Source organism: Adiantum capillus-veneris, chromosome 11, assembly GCF_014529385.1.
Source record: "Adiantum capillus-veneris isolate H3 chromosome 11, ASM1452938v2, whole genome shotgun sequence".
NCBI classification, from domain to species: domain Eukaryota; kingdom Viridiplantae; phylum Streptophyta; class Polypodiopsida; order Polypodiales; family Pteridaceae; genus Adiantum; species Adiantum capillus-veneris.
Genome location: NC_140941.1, coordinates 89576634 through 89597353, shown reverse-complemented (window position 1 = coordinate 89597353; position 20720 = coordinate 89576634).

The following is a 20720-nucleotide window of genomic DNA, read 5'->3' as shown; positions in this document are numbered from 1 at the left end:
TTATGCAATGGAAATGGCCTATGAACTTTGAGAGTAGCGGAATTAGGAAATTAGATACAACACTTTTGTGAGATTACTTTTTGAGCATAACGGGTGAACTTAATTGATGGTAGCAACATAAACATGGTACTTAGTTAACTTGGAATGAACAATACTTTTGCAAGAGAGAGAGTTTAGAGAACATGACAACAATTGAGGACCGGATTCATACGGAACCGGTCCCCCCTCCAATAGGAATTTGTATTATAGTTTCTCCCATCAAGAGAGACTTGGTACAATACAATCTTTGTGTTCCTTGTCACCTAGGTGATGCAATGAAGATGGAAAGCTTCATGCATCACAAACATAACATAAAATTTGTAGAAAGCATTAACTATCCCAAGCCTCAGTATCAAGGCCTCAAACACCTTCAAAGGTGGAGAGAGCTAGAGGTATTGAGTGTGCATTTGAGTGCTTGACTTGAACGACAACATGTTTGCATAGCACTAAAGTTGAGTTTGTGAATGAAGCATACACTAGAATTTGAACTTGTCATTGGTCGATATTTTTAGTGCTTACTATCTATGCAAAAATCATGGCATAGCACTAAATTGGGTTTCTTGAATGGCCATGTGATAGCATTAAAAATTTTGGGGTTGTGGATGATCATGCATTTCTAGTGCTTGTATTGAATGTTCAAATGCTAAAAGCACTAACAATTGAATTGCTTTTGAAGGAGGATGTGGCAGGTGTGTGATTCCAAATGATCCAAAAAGGGGTCATCATTGCAATCTATTGCAAAATTTGGCTAATTAGAGCCATTCCAAATGTTTGGATTAAAGTTGTAATGCTAGCTCATAGCTTGGTCTAAAAATGCAAATTTTTTCATTCGAGCTAGTATTTACCCAAAATTTTTGAGCTTTCAAGTACATAATTTGGCTAGTAAGAGCCATTCATTTTCATTTCATTAAGTTGCAGTCATCTCTAGCTCATAGAGTATGCTCTAAAATTATAAAATTTATTGAGCTAGTTGTTAGCCAACTTTTTGAAAAGCTTTAAATTGTAAAATTTGGCTATCGAGAGCCACTTCATTTCATTCAGAAGTTGCATTATTTTCACCTCTTGGCTTGTTTTTAACTCCATATTTCATTGAGCTAGAAATTAACCAACTTTTGAACCATGCATGAGAGATTGTAAACATTGTAAAATTTGTTTATGTAGAAGCTCATTATCTCTCATGGTTGTTGTGTATACATAAATTTGCTACTTTAGAGCATCATGTGCATAACCAAAGACATTTTTTTCCCTTGGGTTTTTTCCCTTTGGCAAATTCGGCTATGCAAGACCCTAGCTAGGGTTTTCATTAATGATTTTGGTGTGGCTTTTCAATAATTGGCTTTTGTAGCTTGTGTTTACACTTAGCTTCAAAAGGCTTCTTTTTGCAAATAAAAAGGATCAAGAGACTTCTCTACACAAAGGATGCTTGCTCAAGGATGCTCAAAGAGCATGAATAGGTGTAATCCTTCCATGATTTGGCTCTTTGTTCATCTCTCCATTCTCTTGCTTGGTTTAAGTGAAATTTTTCTTTTAAGCTATGGTATTTTCATGTTAGAAAGCTAGGCATCGTAAAGTTTCAACACTCTACTTTGTGAAAATTAACTCACAAAAAATTAGGTTTTATGTGTGTAAATCATAGGTAATTGTCCTTGACCTTAGGTTAATGTAGGTTCATTTCTTGCTAGTCCTAGATTCTTAGTGATAGTCGTAAGATTCCATTCATTTTTGTCATGACCTAGGGCTATGATTAGGCTTTAATCTTTTTTAGTCCAATTGCCATAAACATCTCATAAAGGAAGTATTAAAAAATGTGCTAAAAAATGAACCATGAAGCAAAGAAGTGTCCAAAAAAAGTAGCAAAAATGCTACTAAGGCACATGAAAATAAAAATTATATGTTATGTTGTGTCTGTGTAAGGCCTAGCGCCTTATTGGCACTTGGTAGGCGAGGGGAAACACCTTGGCTCGCTTGGTCAAGGCCCTAAACCGATGCCCTGGGTTGATAGGGGTTAGCCGTCGCCTTGGTAAGCTAGTAGGCTTTTGGAACACCTTCTTGAAGGTTCAAGGAGCTGAGAGTCGCACCTAGACTTTCCTTGGGGTGGTAGCTTTGTGGTTGTGCTTTAAATTTTCAATGAATGGCTAAATCAAAACTTCCATGAGCTTCAAAAAGCTTTGACAATGTACTAATAGATTAGGAGCTTTTTTATAGCCCATAGACATGATAGACTTGAATGATTTATTAAGATTGTTCACATAGTTTTTAGGCTAGTAGGTTTATGAACTTGCATTAGCCTAGGGTCCTAATCGATTGCTTGTGTTTCATGCATAAAGCTGAAATTTCAAGTGGTTTAATCTTCACAATAGTTTGAGTATTTTTTTGCTTTATGTTGTCTAGTTTTTTACTATGATTGACCCATCTTTTAGAAGCAAAAAATCACTTTGCATGATTGTTCATTTATGCTTCATGTTTTATTCATTCTTGGTGGACTTTGATGCTCATTACTTGTTCTTATGTTTTGCAGCTCAACATTTCTTCCATGGACTTGCTTTCTACCTTGTCACCGTGTCTTGCTTAACTGGCACACGAGGACGTGCGCCAAATTAGGAAGGGGGGAATGCTAGAAGCGGCTAACGGCTACACCAATTATGCACCAAGTTGTGGATATGTTATGGATGTACACAATATTTACTTTTCATTGTATAGGGCTTGGGCTCATTTAGGAGTTCCAAAGTTGTATGAGTCTAGGCTAGAGAGCTCACTTTATCCCATAGTTGAAGGGTTTGAGGCCCAAAGCTATAAAAGAGCCCTATGCTTAATGAGAGGTCATTCTTGAGTGGTCCTTTTGAGAACTCTCTCCTTAGAGGAGGTCTTGATGGCCTAGCCTTTGAGCTTAATGCCCATGCTTAGAAGGCTAGTGCTAATCACATGTAATTAGTGTAATCCTCTCTTAATTAATCTAGTCTTCATTATGTTGTCAATCATGTTTATCTACTTTCCTTCATTGTTTCGAAGTGTTGATCTTCTCTAATCTAACTCTTACTTATGCTAAGCTTCTCTGATTAGTGAAGTCCTTATCTAACTCTCTCAATTAAGCGGAGTGGGTGTACTCGTGATTGAGGGATTAGAGTTGTCCTCTAATGGTGTGCTTGTGTGTGTGTAGGTTTAAGAAGCCTTGAGCTTAATTTGATTATGTGTGACTTGATTTGGACACCATGATGGGCATGGTTGGGGTGGCCGACTTGAATGCGATCTTGTGTGCTTAATCATCAATGCATGTAATTAGAGTTGTGCTTGAGAGATTCTAAGATTAGTGTGTTTCACTTCGTTGCTTGATGTGTGTAGATGATTGCTTGAAATTGATGCTTGATGTTCGATTAGCATTAGTTGATTTGGGATGATTTCTATTTGCATTGGAGGATACACGCTCTTGAATCCTCTCAATCTTTGCATCCGATGACGCTCTCACACATTCTTTGTGTGATGCCTCCAAGCCCTAGCCGGGTCATGCTCTCTCTCTCCGGATTGATAGATTTGTGGGAGATTGCCTATATGACGAGCCTCCAACATTGGCGCCGTTTCCGGGGATGTTAGAAGCGGCTAACGTCTACACCAATTATGCACCAAGTTGTGGATATGTTATGGATGTACACAATATTTACTTTTCATTGTATAGGGCTTGGGCTCATTTAGGAGTTCCAAAGTTGTATGAGTTTAGGCTAGAGAGCTCACTTTATCCCATAGTTGAAGGGTTTGAGGCCCAAAGCTATAAAAGAGCCCTATGCTTAATGAGAGGTCATTCTTGAGTGGTCCTTTTGAGAACTCTCTCCCTAGAGGAGGTCTTGATGGCCTAGCCTTTGAGCTTAATGCCCATGCTTAGAAGGCTAGTGCTAATCACATGTAATTAGTGTAATCCTCTCTTAATTAATCTAGTCTTCATTATGTTGTCAATCATGTTTATCTACTTTCCTTCATTGTTTCGAAGTGTTGATCTTCTCTAATCTAACTCTTACTTATGCTAAGCTTCTCTGATTAGTGGAGTCCTTATCTAACTCTCTCAATTAAGCGGAGTGGGTGTACTCGTGATTGAGGGATTAGAGTTGTCCTCTAATGGTGTGCTTGTGTGTGTGTAGGTTTAAGAATCCTTGAGCTTAATTTGATTATGTGTGACTTGATTTGGACACCATGATGGGCATGGTTGGGGTGGCCGACTTGAATGCGATCTTGTGTGCTTAATCATCAATGCATGTAATTAGAGTTGTGCTTGAGAGATTCCAAGATTAGTGTGTTTCACTTCGTTGCTTGATGTGTGTAGATGATTGCTTGAAATTGATGCTTGATGTGCGATTAGCATTAGGTCATTTGGGATGATTTCTATTTGCATTGGAGGATACACGCTTTTGAATCCTCTCAATCTTTGCATCCGATGACGCTCTCACACATTCTTTGTGTGATGCCTCCAAGCCCTAGCCGGGTCATACTCTCTCTCTCTCTCTCTCTCTCTCTCTCCGGATTGATAGATTTGTGGGAGATTGCCTATGCTATGGCGAGCCTCCAAGAATGTGTAATGCGGGAAACATCAAGTGTTGGGTTCTCAAGAACTACCTTTTTGATGCATTGGTGACACCGGTTCTTCTTTATAGAGTTGAAGTGTGGGGCAGGAGCATCTCAAAGTATACTTGGAAAGAGTTTGAGTATGTCCAAAAGTGTTTTGTTATAAACTTTCTCCAAGTTAAAGACACAAACACCATATATGCTCCTACTTCTGAAGTCGGGATCTCTTCCAGTTGAGGTTATGGGCATGGAAAGGGTTGTGGAGTACATGATAAAGATGCGTCAAAACCCCTAACATTGACTTCCTACAATTGCATGGGAAGCAAGCAAAAAAGCTCAAAAGACGCATAAAAGCAAGATCTTGAGCACGGGACGGATGCAAGACATAAAGAAGTGGTTTGGGAGATGGGATGCATTACACTTGCTACATGATGCTTCAATTGACTCCCAAGTGAATGAAGCTTTTCTACAATGCCAATGTATTACGGCTTGGGAGAAATCCGGTGGGTCACCCTTCATACATTACAACACCCATATTTCCCCCAACTACAAAACCATGTTCTTCGCTGCAAAGAGGAAACCGTACTCACACTTACATGCTTGAGACTATCCCCTTGTCGGTGATATGCACTTTCGCATCCATTCAACTTAGCTCCCATTTCCTTCGATGAGAGACAAGGTGGTGGGGCACTCAAGAAAAGTCAAATTGATTGTGCACATTATGCTCACTGCAAGTTTGAGAGTCTGAGTACCACATACTACTAGAGTGCTCAGCTTTTGGTCACATCCGAACTTGCTTCTCTCACATTTTTAGCCATAACTTAAAACCTACACACTTTCCTCTCCCAGCCACAGTGTGGGCTCTCCATTGCGACTCTCATCACCACAATTTTTGAGTATCGAGAGTCACTCATCAGCCATACACATACTACCTCACATGTAACTTTGGTCCCATATGTCATATTTGACCTCCGAGGATGATAATAAAATCTATCTATCTCTCTCTCTCTCTCTCTCTCTCTTTCCATACATTTTACTTTTCTTTCTCTACACATGCACATGCTCTCTCACCCACTCTCCCTATTTCTCTCTGCACATACACTCTCTCTTTATCTCTCTACACACACCCTCTCTCTCACTCTCACTCTCTACCCCTACCTTTCTCTCTATCTCTCTCTACACACACACACCCTCTCTCTCACTCTCTCTGTCTCTACCCCTGCCTTCCTCTTTCTATCTCCCTCTCTACACACACACACACACACACACACCCTCTCTCTCTCACTCTCCCCCATCAACTCCCCACCTCTCTCTCTCTCTCTCTCTCTCTCTCTCTCTATATATATATATATATATATATACATACATCTATATATATATATCCCTCTTCCCACCTCCCCCCTTCTCTCTCCATCCCATCCTCCACACCCCCTTTTTCTCTCTCTCTTTTCCCCCTCCACCCCCTCCTCACTAGATCTCTCTCTACCCTTCTCTCTCTCTCTCTCTCTACATACACACCCTCTCTGTCACTCTCTCTTCTCTCCCGCCAACTCCCCCCCCCCCCTCTCTCTCTCTCTCCACCCGATTCTCCACTCCCCTTTTTATCTCTCTCTTCCCCCTGCAACCCCTCCCTCTCTCTCTCTCTCTCTCTCTCTCTCTCTCTCTCTCTGGTGGAGAGAGAGAGAGAGAGAGAGAGAGAGAGAGAGAGAGAGAGAGAGGATGGTGGAGGTGGAGGGAGAAGAGAGAGATAAGGGGGAATGGATGGAGAGAGAGAGAGAGAGAGAGAGAGAGATTGAAATAATCTTATTGTGAACATTAATCTTGGTGTTAAATGAATCAAGTATCCAAGTGTTTCATCTACATGCAATGATGTTGGAGATGCTCAAGAGGAAGTGTCATGTGGTTGCAAAGTTTGCATCCTACATTGAATATTTTTTTCTTTTTTTGAAGAGGAACCTGAATTTGAACCTGAACCTGACAAGAAAATTATATTTGTTCTTGAATGTATACGTGAATTTGAAAATGGACCTGAAGACTTGAAATTACTTGAAGAAGAGGGAGAGTTTATTGCTTTGTAAAAGAGATTTGAAGCGGGATGCAAGAAGCAAAGACCAATTTGGTTCTTTTTGCCCTAAATTGAGTCAAGAAGATCACGAAAAGATTGTTTTTGAGAAAGTGGAGTCCAGAGTTGATTGTAATTCTTCCACAAGTGTTGGCGATGTTGAAGAAGCAACGTTTGATGGTTTTGTTTTTTCATATCGAACCATTCATAACTCGCTTTGAATTGATTGATTTATCTAAAAGGTTACTTGCGGCAAATTGGTGGCTAACATTGAGTATGGAGATGTTTTCGAATTATGCAATGATGGTTACCGAGCTCAAAGTTGCAGATGCTCCAAATCCTGAAGTGTCTAAATTGATGAAGCTCAGCCTTACATGAATTTTGTAGGATTCTTGAATTTTGAGCTTGAAAATCATATTTTGCAGATAGAAGATGTTGATTTTGATGATTCATTGTTGTCAGTCTCATATTGTTTGGATCAGATTTCCCAAAACGATGATCAAGAGTTGAAGTCTAATTTTGCAAAAGTCACGTGGAGTCCAAAGGGATTTGATGTTGTGGATGTTTTTCTTGCTAAAGTTGCAATATTTGATGAGTGGGATGACTGAATTGCAAAGAGAGGACTATTGTGAGTTCAATTTACCGAGAATGATGGATATTGAAGAGGAGATGTTTATGGTTGCATTTGGATCAGTTTTTCTATGGTTCTTGGAATTAATTTGTTTTCTTGAGAAGATGTTTGGAGGATATGCTTGATGAATTTCAGATTTTCAAAGAGATACATTTTGCATGCAGTTTTCAGCCAACAAATCTCAGGGATGCAAAGGATCCTTAACCTGCATTTGTCTATTTTTACTAATTTTTGGTGGAGTAAAAGCGTGATAAATAAACATTGGTTCTACAAGTTTGTTTTGTATGAGCTCGCATGGATGATGATTTATTTGATGGGTTCCCAGCCTTGGCATGTTGCCAATGAAGGGTGCATTTGTAAATCACTCTTGATGGTGAGCTGGTGCACAAATTGGGATATCAATGTAATCCTTTGAGGGGGACAATGGGCGGTGTCTAGTGATTATGTAGTGTGTAGTTTTTGAATCTTGCATTAAGTTTAAGGCACTTTAGTTTGCACACTATATAGTTATTAGCACTGAACAAGGGATTTGTGGGTATCGAGTCAAAAGTTTTTGCCAGGAAAAACTTTTTACCACCGGATTGTGGCAAGTGTTAAACAGTGTTTTGGGCATACCTTTTTAGGCTATGGACGTTACTTTAATGTAGACACTCAAAATTCCTGTTTTTAAATATTGGGCAGTTTTCAGGAACCTGAAAGTTGTAACTACTCGTATCTTCATGGGGAGAGGAGCGACCTATGGGAATCTTGTGTATGGAAGAGGATGAAGGTTCTGTGTGCTATTAGTTTCAGATTGCATTTCAATCATGACTTAGTAATGCAAGTTACTATTGTCTTTTTATTTCTGTTTGTGTACAAAAATGCCATGATATAAAGGATTTTCTAATTGAATCTTGTGTAAGAGGCTTCTTATTGTCTTTCTCGAGCATTGGGATGAGAGGAAATAACATACCACAACTACCAACCTATCACTTTTTGCATCATTCTTAGTCTCTTGCCCTAGATTTTGTGGTTATTATCCAAATCAATTGCATCAAGTACGCATGATTCCAATGTTGTGTGTTTCATGCCATACAATTCGCATGTAATGTATTATTTAAAATCTCTTCCAAAAAAAAACAATGTAATCTCTTGAAATTTATTGTTTAGAGCGTCTCCCAACAAGCTCTCTCATATGGCTAACACAATCTCTAACTATCTCACTTTGCTTTTGTTTGAAACTGTAGATTTCCCTTAAACTTATAGCATCTCCAGTGAATAGCCCAATATGATCCCAATAATATTTTTGTGTTTAGGTATTTATATTTTACTTATTTGATAGATTTTGGGTAGGACAATTTTCTCAGGGGTACCCCCAAGCTAATATAAGTAGCACCTATTCTCCATTGTATTATCATCTAATTCATTGCCTTGTTGTTTGGTTCAAAAGCTCTCTCTCTCTCTCTCTCTCTCTCTCTCTCTCTCTCTCTCTCTCTCTCTCTCGTGCATTCTCTCCCTCATTGTGCGATTGTGCGTATCAAAGCCCTTGTCATTATGATCAGTGTGGTGGAAACTACATTGGCAAGGGCTCCAACCTTCTAGTTTGATGCTCATTTTTGAAACTTGCTTGATCTAGTTGTGAGTGGTAGAGAGGGGCAAAAGGTGATCCTTATATATTATTTGGATCCATGTGTTAAAGTTCAAGTTGTCAGTGTTTGAACCTGTGGGTTGGAGTTCAAAGCACATGCATGAAGAAAGGAACCAATGTGATGTATACAAAACACTATGGATAAGCAAACAGATTTATTGTTGTTGGGATTATGGATAGAATGTGTTCCAAACTTTCATTGTCTAAGAAAGTTCGGACTTGATATGTTCACAACTCATGGATGGCGGTTCTTGGAGGTATTGTGGTCTATAGTTCAATTTTTGTGAGGCAATCGATACTCAAGATGGCACTCTTCTTAGGAATAGGTTGGTGATTACATAACCGATGTGTATTGTTACCATAAACATGTGGTAGTGATGTGTGTGAACACACTAGGACCGCCGGGGCATTTTTTCCCTCTTTAGGAGTTTTTTTCCCCCGTGGATTGTATATACGCCCATAACTCTAGGGCTATCTATCTTTCCATTGCACACTAGGTAACACACTCTCTATTGTGTGCCTTGAGCTTCCTTCGTCTTCTCCAAGCTGTGTGTGTTTCTCTGCAATCCTAATTCCAACAATTGGTATTAGAGCAAGTTGCATCCTCCCGGGCTTAGTCGCCAGCAGCTCCAGTACATGCCTGCTCACTTTCTCGTATTTCAGTGAGCTTTGGTGAGTGTTCGTAGGTCAACAAATATTTGGGGAGATCTCGTAGAGCTTGGTCTGCTCAGATTTCTGATTTGGGCTCATTTCGACCTCCGTTTCCACTACAAGCAATAATGCACGGGTTATTTCGTCCTTTTGTGTAGAATTTTTGTCAGTGCCGTTTTCTGCATAACAGGTGCCTTATAGTCTTCTACGGCTTGGCTATATAGCACGTGTTGTTCCCGCTCCGTTTCTCCTATTTTCGGGCAGTTTTCACATCAGGTGCATCATTTACCATGGCTGACAACAACAACACAGATGTGTTCAAGATGTTTGCTGCTGAAGACAGGTTGGATGGGGACAACTACCCTATGTGGGCTTATATGATGCAACATGTTCTTGTGTCAAAAGGTGTCTGGAACATTGTGCAGGGCATTGATGTACGTCCTAGTTCTGAGGATGTAGGCGATGTTGAGGATGTTGCAGGTCTTGCTGCAAGGATTGCAGCTGTTAGAGTTATTTTGCCTATGTCAGAACAAGCTCGTTGGGATGTTCAGGATGCGCAGGCTCATGCATTGATTGCGTTTTCTGTGAAGCGCACCATTGTTCCTCACATCCGTTCAAAGAAATCTGCAAAACATGCTTGGGATATTTTGGCTGGTCTTTATGCAAGTCGCAATGAGGCTAAAATTTCTTTGCTGCGTAAATATCTGGAGTCGAAGATTATGCATGAGGAAGATGATATGGACACTTTACTTGCTAGTGTCAAGGATATCAATGAGCAACTTATTTCTGTAGGTGAAGTCATTTCAGACAGTTCCCTTGTGTAGACTATTCTTGATGCCTTACCAGATTCCTACCAGACATTTGCTAGTACTTGGAGACTGATGACCCAAGGAAATCCTGAAGTTGTCAAGTTTGATTCATTATGCAAATTACTGTTGCAAGAGTCATTTTCTAGAAAAAAAAGGACTAGGCAGCCTTTTATTGCTTCTCAAAGAAAGGGTGGTAACAGTAATGCAGCCACTTCTTATGGTTCTGCTGCGAGTGGCAAAAATTCAGTTCCTAATGCTTCTGTTGGCAGCAATTCATCTGGAAATGCTGGTGATAAGGGCAAAAAGAAGATGCGTTGCCATTATTGTAAAGCTAATGATCACTTGATCAAGTCGTGTCCTAAGTTGAAGGCCAAAGAGGCTAAGAAGAAAGAGGGTGGTTCCACTGCAAATGCTGGTTCCACTACAAATGCAGCCATTGTAGAGTCTTCTGTGAAAGGAGACTGTGATGCTGATGTTGATGCAGAATGGGCTTTTAGCGCAGAGTGCACTTACAATCTTGCTGTCCATGATGCATGCTTGTCAACTGCTACAGATTCACATGTGTGGTATTTCGATAGTGGTGCTACAAAGCACATTACCTCACATCGTGAATTGTTTACCTCTCTCGAGTCTATCCCTCATGGGAATTCTGTCACTTGTGCCAACAATGCCTCTTATCCAGTTCAGGGAGTTGGAAAGATTGTGCTTACTGCTGCTAATGGCAGTTCTTTCACACTTGTTGATGCACTTTATGTACCTGGGATCAAGAAGAATCTCTTGTCTGTATCCGCACTTGCTAGACTTGGACTTGTAGTCAAATTTGTGGATGATAGATGTACAGTTCATGATCTCAGTTTTGGTGATGAAATTGTTGCATCTGGCCTCTTGTGCCGTGGGCTGTATAAGCTCACTTTGTATGACAAGTGTGGACAAAATTTTGCAAATGCTATTGCAGATTGAAGGGCTATTTCAGTTCCATACTTTGGCATGCACGTTTTGGTCATCTGAATTTTGCCAGTTTGCTGCGTTTGCACAAATTTGATATGGTTGCTTCTTTGCTGCCTCTTGAAGAACCTGTCAAACATATTTGTGAAGGCTGTATTTTGGGTAAGATGCAGCGTTCTAAGTTTCCAAAGGATGGCCAGTTCGGGCCACATGCAGGTTGCAGCTTGTGCATAGTGATGTTTGTGGGCCCATGCAAACTCTGTCCTTGGGCAATTACCTGTACTTTGTGACTTTCATTGATGATTACTCCAGGCATGCATGGGTATTTCCGCTTAAAGCGAAGTCCGAAGTTTTTATGTGCTTCAAACAATTTCTGGCTATGGTTGAAAATGTCTCTAAATGTACTATGGGCACCCTCCGTTCCGATCGAGGGGGGGAGTATATGTCTCATGAATTTAATGCATTTCTGGCTAGTCGTGGGATAAAACACCAATGTATAGTGCCTTATACACCTCAGCAAAATAGCGTTGTTGAGGTGTTGCTGAGAGAAAAAACAGGTCACTTACGGAAATGGCACGATGTATGGTCAAAAGTCAAGCTTTGCCGCATTCTGTTTGGCTTGAGACCATCATGTGTGCCACTTATGTACTTAACAGGTGTCCTACGAAAGCTTTGCAGTCTATTACTCCATATGAAGCATAGCATGATAGAAAGCCTTCTATTGAGCACATGCGTGTTTTTGGCTGTTTGGCATATGCTTTGGTGCCACAAGTCAGCGGAGAAAATTGGATGATAAGGCTGTCAAATGTATTTTTGTTGGTTATAGTGCTGAAAGCAAAGGTTATAGGTTGTATCATCCGCAAACAAAACGTATTCTGGTTTCACGGGATGTAGTGTTTGTGGAAGATTCTGTTCAACCCTTGCTGTCATGTACAAGAGACAATAATGTAAGCTCACATGACATTTATGACACATTGTTGCCTCTTTTCAGTGGTGGAAATACGAATGTAAGTTCTAATGAGGCAAATGTACAGCCTATGGGGGTTTCTGAAAATGTTGGAATTAGGGTTGCAGAGAAACACACACAGCTTGGAGAAGACGAAGGAAGCTCAAGGCACACAATAGAGAGTGTATTACTTAGTGTGCAATAGAAAGATGGATAGCCCTAGAGTGATGGGTGTATATACAATGCACGGGGGAAAAAACCTCCTAAAGAGGGAAAAAATGCCCCGGCGGTGCTAGTGTGTTGACACACATCACTACCACATATATATGGTAACAAATCCCCCCTGGAGTGATGCGGTGAACGAGAGCTGGCACATGAGTAAAGGGAAGTGCCATGCCCTGAGGACAGGATCAGTCCACAAAGGGGAGTAAGCCCAAAGCTTTGCGGAAAGCTTCAAGCTTCTCACGAGACAATGCCTTTGTGAAAAGATCTGCAAGGTTATTTGTTACCATATACATGTGGTAGTGATGTGTGTGAACACACTAGGACCGCCGGGGCATTTTTTCCCTCTTTAGGAGGTTTTTTCCCCCGTGCATTGTATATACGCCCATCACTCTAGGGCTATCCATCTTTCTGTGCCTTGAGCTTCCTTCGTCTTCTCCAAGCTGTGTGTGTTTCTCTGCAACCCTAATTCTAACAATTGGTATCAGAGTAGGTCACGTCCTCCCGGGGTTAGTCGCTGGCTGCTCCAGCACACGCTTGCTCACTTTCTCCGATTTCAGTGAGCTTTGGTGAGCTTAGAATTTTGATTTGGGCTCATTTCGGCCTCCGTTTCCACTACAGGTAGTACTGCATAGGCTACTTTGTCATTTTGTGCAGAATTTTTGTCAGTGCCGTTTTCTGCATAACAGGTGCCTTATAGTCTTCTACGGTTTGTGCTATATAGCACAGGTTGTTCCCGCTCCATTTCTCCTATTTTTGGGCAGTTTTCACATCAGGTGCAACATTTACCATGGCTGACAACAACAACACAGATGTGTTCAAGATGTTTGCTGCTGAGGACAGGTTGGATGGGGACAACTACCCTATGTGGGCTTATATGATGCAACATGTTCTTGTGTCAAAAGGTGTCTGGAACATTGTGTAGGGCATTGATGTACGTCCAGGTTCTGAGGATGTAGGTGATGTTGAGGATGTTGCAGGTCTTGCTGCAAGGATTGCAGCTGTTAGAGTTATTTTGCCTACGGCAGAACAAGCTCGTTGGGATGTTAAGGTTGCGCAGGCTCATGCATTGATTGCGTTGTCTGTGAAGCGCACCATTGTTCCTCACATCCGTTTAGCAAAATCAGCAAAACAGGCTTGGGATATTTTAGCAGGTCTTTATGCAAGCCGCAATGAGGCTAAAATTGCTTTGCTGCGTAAAGAGCTGGAGTCGAAGATTATGCATGAGGAAGATGATATGGACACTTTCCTTGCTAGTGTCAATGATATCAATGAGCACCTTATTTCTGCAGGTGAAGAAATTGACAGTTCCCTTGTGCAGACTGTTCTTGATGCCTTACCAGATTCCTACCAGACTTTTGCTAGTACTTGGAGACTGATGACCCAAGGAAATCCTGAAGTTGTCAAGTTTGATGCATTATGCACATTGCTGTTGCAAGAGTCACTTTCTAGAAAAAACAGGACTAGATAGCGTGCAGTTGAACAGGCTTTTATTGCTTCTCAAAGAAAGGGTGGTAACAGCAATGCAACCACTTCTTATGGTTCTGTTGCGGGTGGCAAAAATTATGTTCCTAATGCTTTTGCTGGCAGCAATTCATCTGGAAATTCTGGTGATAAGGGCAAAAAGAAGATGCGTTGCCATTATTGTAAAGCCAATGATCACTTGATCAGGTCGTGTCCTAAGTTGAAGGCCAAAGACGCTAAGAAGAAAGAGGGTGGTTCCACTGCAAATGCTGGTTCCACTACAAATGCAGCCATTGTTGAGTCTTCTGTGAAAGGAGACTGTGTTGCTGATGTTGATGCAGAATGGGCTTTTAGCGCAGAGTGCACTTACAATCCTGCTGTCCATGATACATGCTTGTCAGTTGTTGCAGATTCACATGTGTGGTATTTCGACAGTGGTGCTACAAAGCACATTACCTCACATCGTGAATTGTTTACCTCTCTCGAGTCTGTCCCTCATGGATATTCAGTCACTTGTGCCAACAATGCCTCTTATCCAGTTCAGGGAGTTGGAAAGATTGTGCTTACTGCTGCTGCTAATGGCACTTCCTTCACAATTGTTGATGCACTTTATGTACCTGGGATCAAGAAGAATATCTTGTCTGTATCCGCACTTGCTAGACATGGACTTGTAGTCAAATTTGTGGATGACAGATGTACAGTTCATGATCTCAGTTTTGGTGATGAAATTGTTGCATCTGGGATTCTGTGCCGTGGGCTGTATAAGCTCACTTTGTATGACAAGTGTGGACAAAATTTTGCAAATGCTGTTGCACATTCAAGGGCTATTTCAGATGCAAAACTTTGGCATGCACGTTTTGGTCATCTGAATTTTGCCAGTTTGCTGCGTTTGCAGAAATTTGATATGGTTGCTTCTTTGCCGCCTCTTGAAGCACTTGTCAAACATGTTTGTGAAGGCTGTATTTGAAGGAGTACGAGCGGAAGTGCGACGCGAGAGAGAGTGCGAGAAGAAGAGCACGACGATATGGTGAACTCGCTCTATAGTAATGTGTAGAGCATAGTGAGTTCTTATTAGGTTTTACAAAAGAATATGTGTACATACCTGGCGGCCCGCCCACTTACCTGGGCGACCACATTAGGCTTTATACCCCAACAACCTCCCACTTAAAGTCCAATGTGGTACTTTAAGTGTGAGAGAAGCTACTATACAAGCTCATATACAAGAGATGTAGAGAAGTGATGTACTACCCTACACCTAACTGCTTGCGAAAATGCGCAAAGCTCTCTGAGGGAAGTCCTTTTGTAAGTAGATCAGCAGGATTTTCTGTGGTGTGAACTTTGACAAGTTGGAGTTGCTTATCCTCGAGCATTTCCCTGATGAAATGATACTTCACATCCACATGCTTTGTCTTTGAGTGATAAACTGGATTGCGAGCCAATTGTATAGCACTTTGACTATCACAATATAACACAGGCATCTCTTCTTTGCTTCCCAAATCTGTTACTATTCGATTAAGCCAAATTGATTCTTTGCATGCCTTTGATGCTGCAACATATTCAGCCTCTGTAGTAGACTGAGTAACACAATCTTGTAATCTAGAACGCCATGATACTGCTCCACCATCCAATGTAAAGACATACCCTGACGTAGACCTTCGATTGTCTAAGTCACCTGCATAATCTGAGTCTGTAAAACCCTTTACACTTAGTTCCTGACTCCCATAGCATATACGCATACTCTTTGTAGCTTTCAGGTATCTCAATATTCCTTTCACTGCCTCCCAATGTTTCTTGCCTGGGTTTGACATGTATCGACTTACTACTCCCACTGCAAATGCAATGTCTGGGCGAGTAGCAATCATTGCATACATCAAACTACCCACTGCAGACGCATATGGAATCTTATCCATTTCAGCTTGTTCTTCCTCAGACACAGGACAATCTTGTTTGCTAAGTTTCACATATGGTGGCAATGGAACACTCAGTGCCTTTCCCTTCTCCATATTGAAACGTTGCAAAACCTTGTCAATATACTCTGTTTGAGATAACCAAATCAACTTCTTTGATTTGTCTCTCTCAATGCGCATACCAAGTATATGACTTGCCTCACCCATGTCTTTCATGTCAAACAATTTTGCCATCTTTGACTTCAAAGCTGAAATTTCTTCCAAGTGCTTGCCAGCAATCAACATGTCATCCACATACAAAATAAGGATCAGCCAACTACCATCCTTAGCCTTCTTTGTATATAGACAGTGATCGAACTCACTACGTTTGTAGTCTTGAGAAAGCATAAACTTGTGGAATTTATGGTACCATGGCGTCGGTGATTGTTTTAAGCCATAAAGACTCTTTAACAACTGGCATACCCAATCTTCCTTGCCTTTCTCAACAAACCCTTCTGGCTGCTGCATGTAAATTTCCACATCTAAATCACCATGCAAGAACGCTGTCTTGACATCCATTTGGTGCAACACCAAATCTAATATGGCAACCAATGCAAGAAAGCATCTCAATGTAGTCATCTTGACCACCGGAGAGAAGACTTCATCAAAGTCAATGCCTTGTTCTTGCTTAAAGCCCTTGGTAACAAGCCTTGCTTTGTACTTTGGCTGACTATCATGAGCGGCGATCTTATACCTGTAAACCCATTTACAAGGTAGAGCCTTTTTGCCCTGTGGTAATTTAACTAGTTTCCATGTCTGGTTTTTATGCAGAGCTGTCATCTCTAACTGCATGGCCAATTGCCAATTCCCGGAGTCCTTCATTTGCACTGCTTCCTTGTAACATGAAGGCTCATTGCAATCAGTCAACATGACATAGTTCATAGATGCAACAAACCTATCAGGAGGTCGCGTGACACGTCCAGATCTACGCACAATAGGTGGCTCAGGCTCAGCCACAACCTGTGGTTCCACTCTATCCTGTCCTTGCTCCTCTTGAGCCCTGACATTTTGTCTTGCACGTGCAGGTCCATCTTCTTGGAAGACAACTCTTCTAATCTCCTCAACCCTCTCTGGTTTAGAATGATATTTGGATTCATTAAAGTGAACATCATTGCTGCGGACAACCTTTCTGGATTCGGGATCCCAAAGTCTGTACCCCATCTCACCAGAATTACCATAGCCTAGAAAGATGCACTTTCTACTCTTTGGCTCAAGTTTGTTCCTAAATTCCTTTGGAACGTGAGTATATGCCTCACAGCCAAAGACTCTGAGATGCTTGTATGAGGGCATTTTGCCTGACCATACCATCTCTGGCACTGAATCCTTCTGCAAAACCTTGCTAGGAGATCTATTTACAAGATGAACAGCTGTTGATACAGCTTCAGCCCAAAACCCATTTGGCAGCTGTGCATTAGACAACATACTTTTGACCTTCTCTTGTATGGTCCTATTCATCCTCTCAGCAACACCATTTTGAGGAGGATTGTAAGGAGCAGTAAGTTCACATTTTATACCTTTTGACTCACAAAAGTCCTGAAAGGCCTTTGAAACATACTCTCCACCATTGTCAGTGCGTAAGCATTTAAGCTTCTTGCCACTCTGATTCTCCACAAGTGTCACAAACGTTTTGAAAACACTAAATGCTTCATCCTTGTGTGAGAAAGTAAACCCATACTTTCCTCGAGTAATCATCTATAAATGTCATAAAGTAAGAAGCTCCCCCTAGAGATAGGTTAGGCATAGGTCCCCACAAATCACTATGAACAAGTGCCAGCTGTGTATCTCTTCTACTGCTTCTATGCTTATGTGGCTGCTGTGTTTGCTTACCATACAGACAATGTTCACAGAATTCAAAATCATTAAATGAAAAGCCAAGCAAATAACTAGAACGAGACAAGATTTCCATTCCCTTCTTGGACATATGTCCTAACCGGCTATGCCACAATGAAACGTTCGGCTGCTCAGTTACATTGATTACATTTTTAGAGACATTTGATACATAAATCATGTAAAGTCCTCCAGACTTTACTCCATGTGCTACTGTCATAGAACCCTTGGATATCTTCCACATGTTCTGTCCAAAAGTGGTGACGCAGCTAGCATCATCAAGTAAACCTGTGCTGATCAAGCTCTTTGTAATTGCGGGAACATGTCTCACATTTTTCAACGTGAAAGAAGAGCCATTCTGAAACTTCAATTGAACATCTCCAACACCTAAGATCTCACATGTCTGCCCATTGCCTAGCCGAACATGATCTTTAGTGGTCACATAAGAAGTAAACCACCCCTTGTTTGGAGACACATGAAGTGATGCCCCTGAGTCTATAATCCAGTCACTCATTGCATTTCCATCAGATGCTGTAAGAAGAGCTGAGTCCATTGTATTCTTCAAGAAGTAGATGTCTCCTGACACTAGACTGTCATCCTCTGCAACAATGTTTGTCACATTTATTTCTTGAATCTTCACTGAGGACTTGTTCTTCTCACCATGGTCTTTAGCTTTCTCTTTGCCTTTTTCTGCTTTCCATTCTCTGCAGTCTCTTCTCATGTGACCCTTCTTGCCACAATGGTAGCATTCTATGTCACTCTTGCCTTTAGCACTGCGGGACTTGCTACGAGACTGATTCCTCTTTCCACCTTTGTACTTTTCTTTGGTCCTTCCCCTGACAACTAAGGCTGTTCCTTTGCCTTTGTCCATTGTCTTTCTATTGGTTTCTTCAGTAAGTAGACTTCCTTCTACACCTGCTATGTTCAAACCATCTGAAGGTGCAGAATTACTCAAAGCTGTGCGAAAAGTGTCCCAACTTTCTGGCAATGTGATCAACAGGAACATAGCTCTAACAGGTTCATCAAACTTGACACCTTGAGCTGACAACTGACTATAGATTGTGTTGAATTCATTCAGATGATTGGACATAGGTGTCCCTTCTTTCATCTTCATGTCAACAAGCTTCTTAAGCCAGTATACCTGTGAAGCTGCACTCTGCTTCTCATAAAGATCACTCAGCTTTAACCATGCTTGATAAGCCGACATCTCGTCTGCTACATTGAAGTAAACGCTTTCTGCCAAAGTCAGCATAATGGTAGAAAGTGCCAATTCATCCATTTCGCTCCATTCATCTTCGTCCATATCTTCTGGTTTTATCCCCTTGAGCTTTATAGGTTTTATCTGCTTCTTTTGTACCAACACGTGCTGAATTTAAGGCTGATTTGAATGCTACTTTCAAGATGAAAGATTTGGGGCTGTTGCATCATTACTTGGGTATACAGTTTAAGCAGTGTGATGGTGGTATTGCCTTGTGTCAGAAAAGTTACATAGAGACATTGCTATGTAAGTTTGGACTTGAGGATTGCAAACCTATTGCCACTCCCATGGAAACAGGTTTGAAGTTGAGTCTACATGATGCTGGTGATCCTACTGATGTCACTCTTTACCAAACTGCTATTGGCTGCCTCATTTATGTATGCAACACGAGGCCGGATATTCAGTTTGCAGTCTCACATGTCAACAGATTTATGCATAGCCCAGGGTCTAGGCATTGGCAGGCTGTCAAGAGGATTTTCTGCTACCTTAGTGGCACTTTACATCTTGGCTTGTTTTATCCCAAGGGGGGATCATTGTTGCCAGACTTACATGCTTTTTCGGACTCAGATTGGGCTGGTTGTTTTGACACGAGAGTGTCCACAAGTGGTTTTTGTTTCATGCTTGGCAGTTCATGTATATCATGGTTGAGCAAGAAGCAACCTACTGTGGCCACTTCGAGTTGCGAGGTTGAGTAGAGGGCAATCTTCATAGCTACGGTTGAGTGTGTATGGCTCAGACGCCTTATGGCTGATTTGGGTGTTGGACAGGACACTGCCAACACTATCTACACTGATAGTCAGAGCGCATTGGCAGTTGCGAGGAACCCAATTTTTCATGCTCGCACAAAGCACATCGAGGTGCATTACCACTATGTCAGGGAGAGGCTCTCAGCAGGAGAGATCAGCTTGGCTTATAGGGCATGGCACTTCCCTTTACTCATGTGCCAGCTCTCGTTCACCGCATCACTCCAGGGGGGATGTGTTACCATAAACATGTGGTAGTGATGTGTGTGAACACATTAGGACCGCCGGGGCATTTTTTCCCTCTTTAGGAGGTTTTTTCCCCCGTGCATTGTATATACGCCCGTCGCTCTAGGGCTATCTATCTTTCCATTGCACACTAAGTAACACACTCTCTATTGTGTGCCTTGAGCTTCCTTCATCTTCTCCAAGCTGTGTGTGTTTCTCTGCAACCCTAATTCCAACATGTATCACAGAGGTGTATCTAGTGACACATCCTTTGGTGGGGTGTTCATGGTAGCTTCTTCAACAACTTGGTCTTTGTATATATGTCCACTATGAGCTACATAGAGCTTGGTTCGCTCAGAATTTTGATTTGGGCTCATTTCGGCCTCCGTTTCCACTACAGGCAGTACTGCACAAGCTATTTCGTCATTTTGTGCAGAATTTTTGTCAGTGCCGTTTTCTGCATAACAGGTGCCTTATAGTCTTCTACGATTTGTGCTATATAGCACATGTTGTTCCCGCTCCATTTCTCCTATTTTCAGGCAGTTTTCACATCAAGTGCAACATTTACCATGGCTGACAACAACAACACAGATGTGTTCAAGATGTTTGCTGCTGAGGACAGGTTGGATGGGGACAACTACCCTATGTGGGCTTATATGATGCAACATGTTCTTGTGTCAAAAGGTGTCTGGAACATTGTGTAGGGCATTGATGTACGTCCTGGTTCTGAGGATGTAGGCGATGTTGAGGATGTTGCAGGTCTTGCTGCAAGGATTG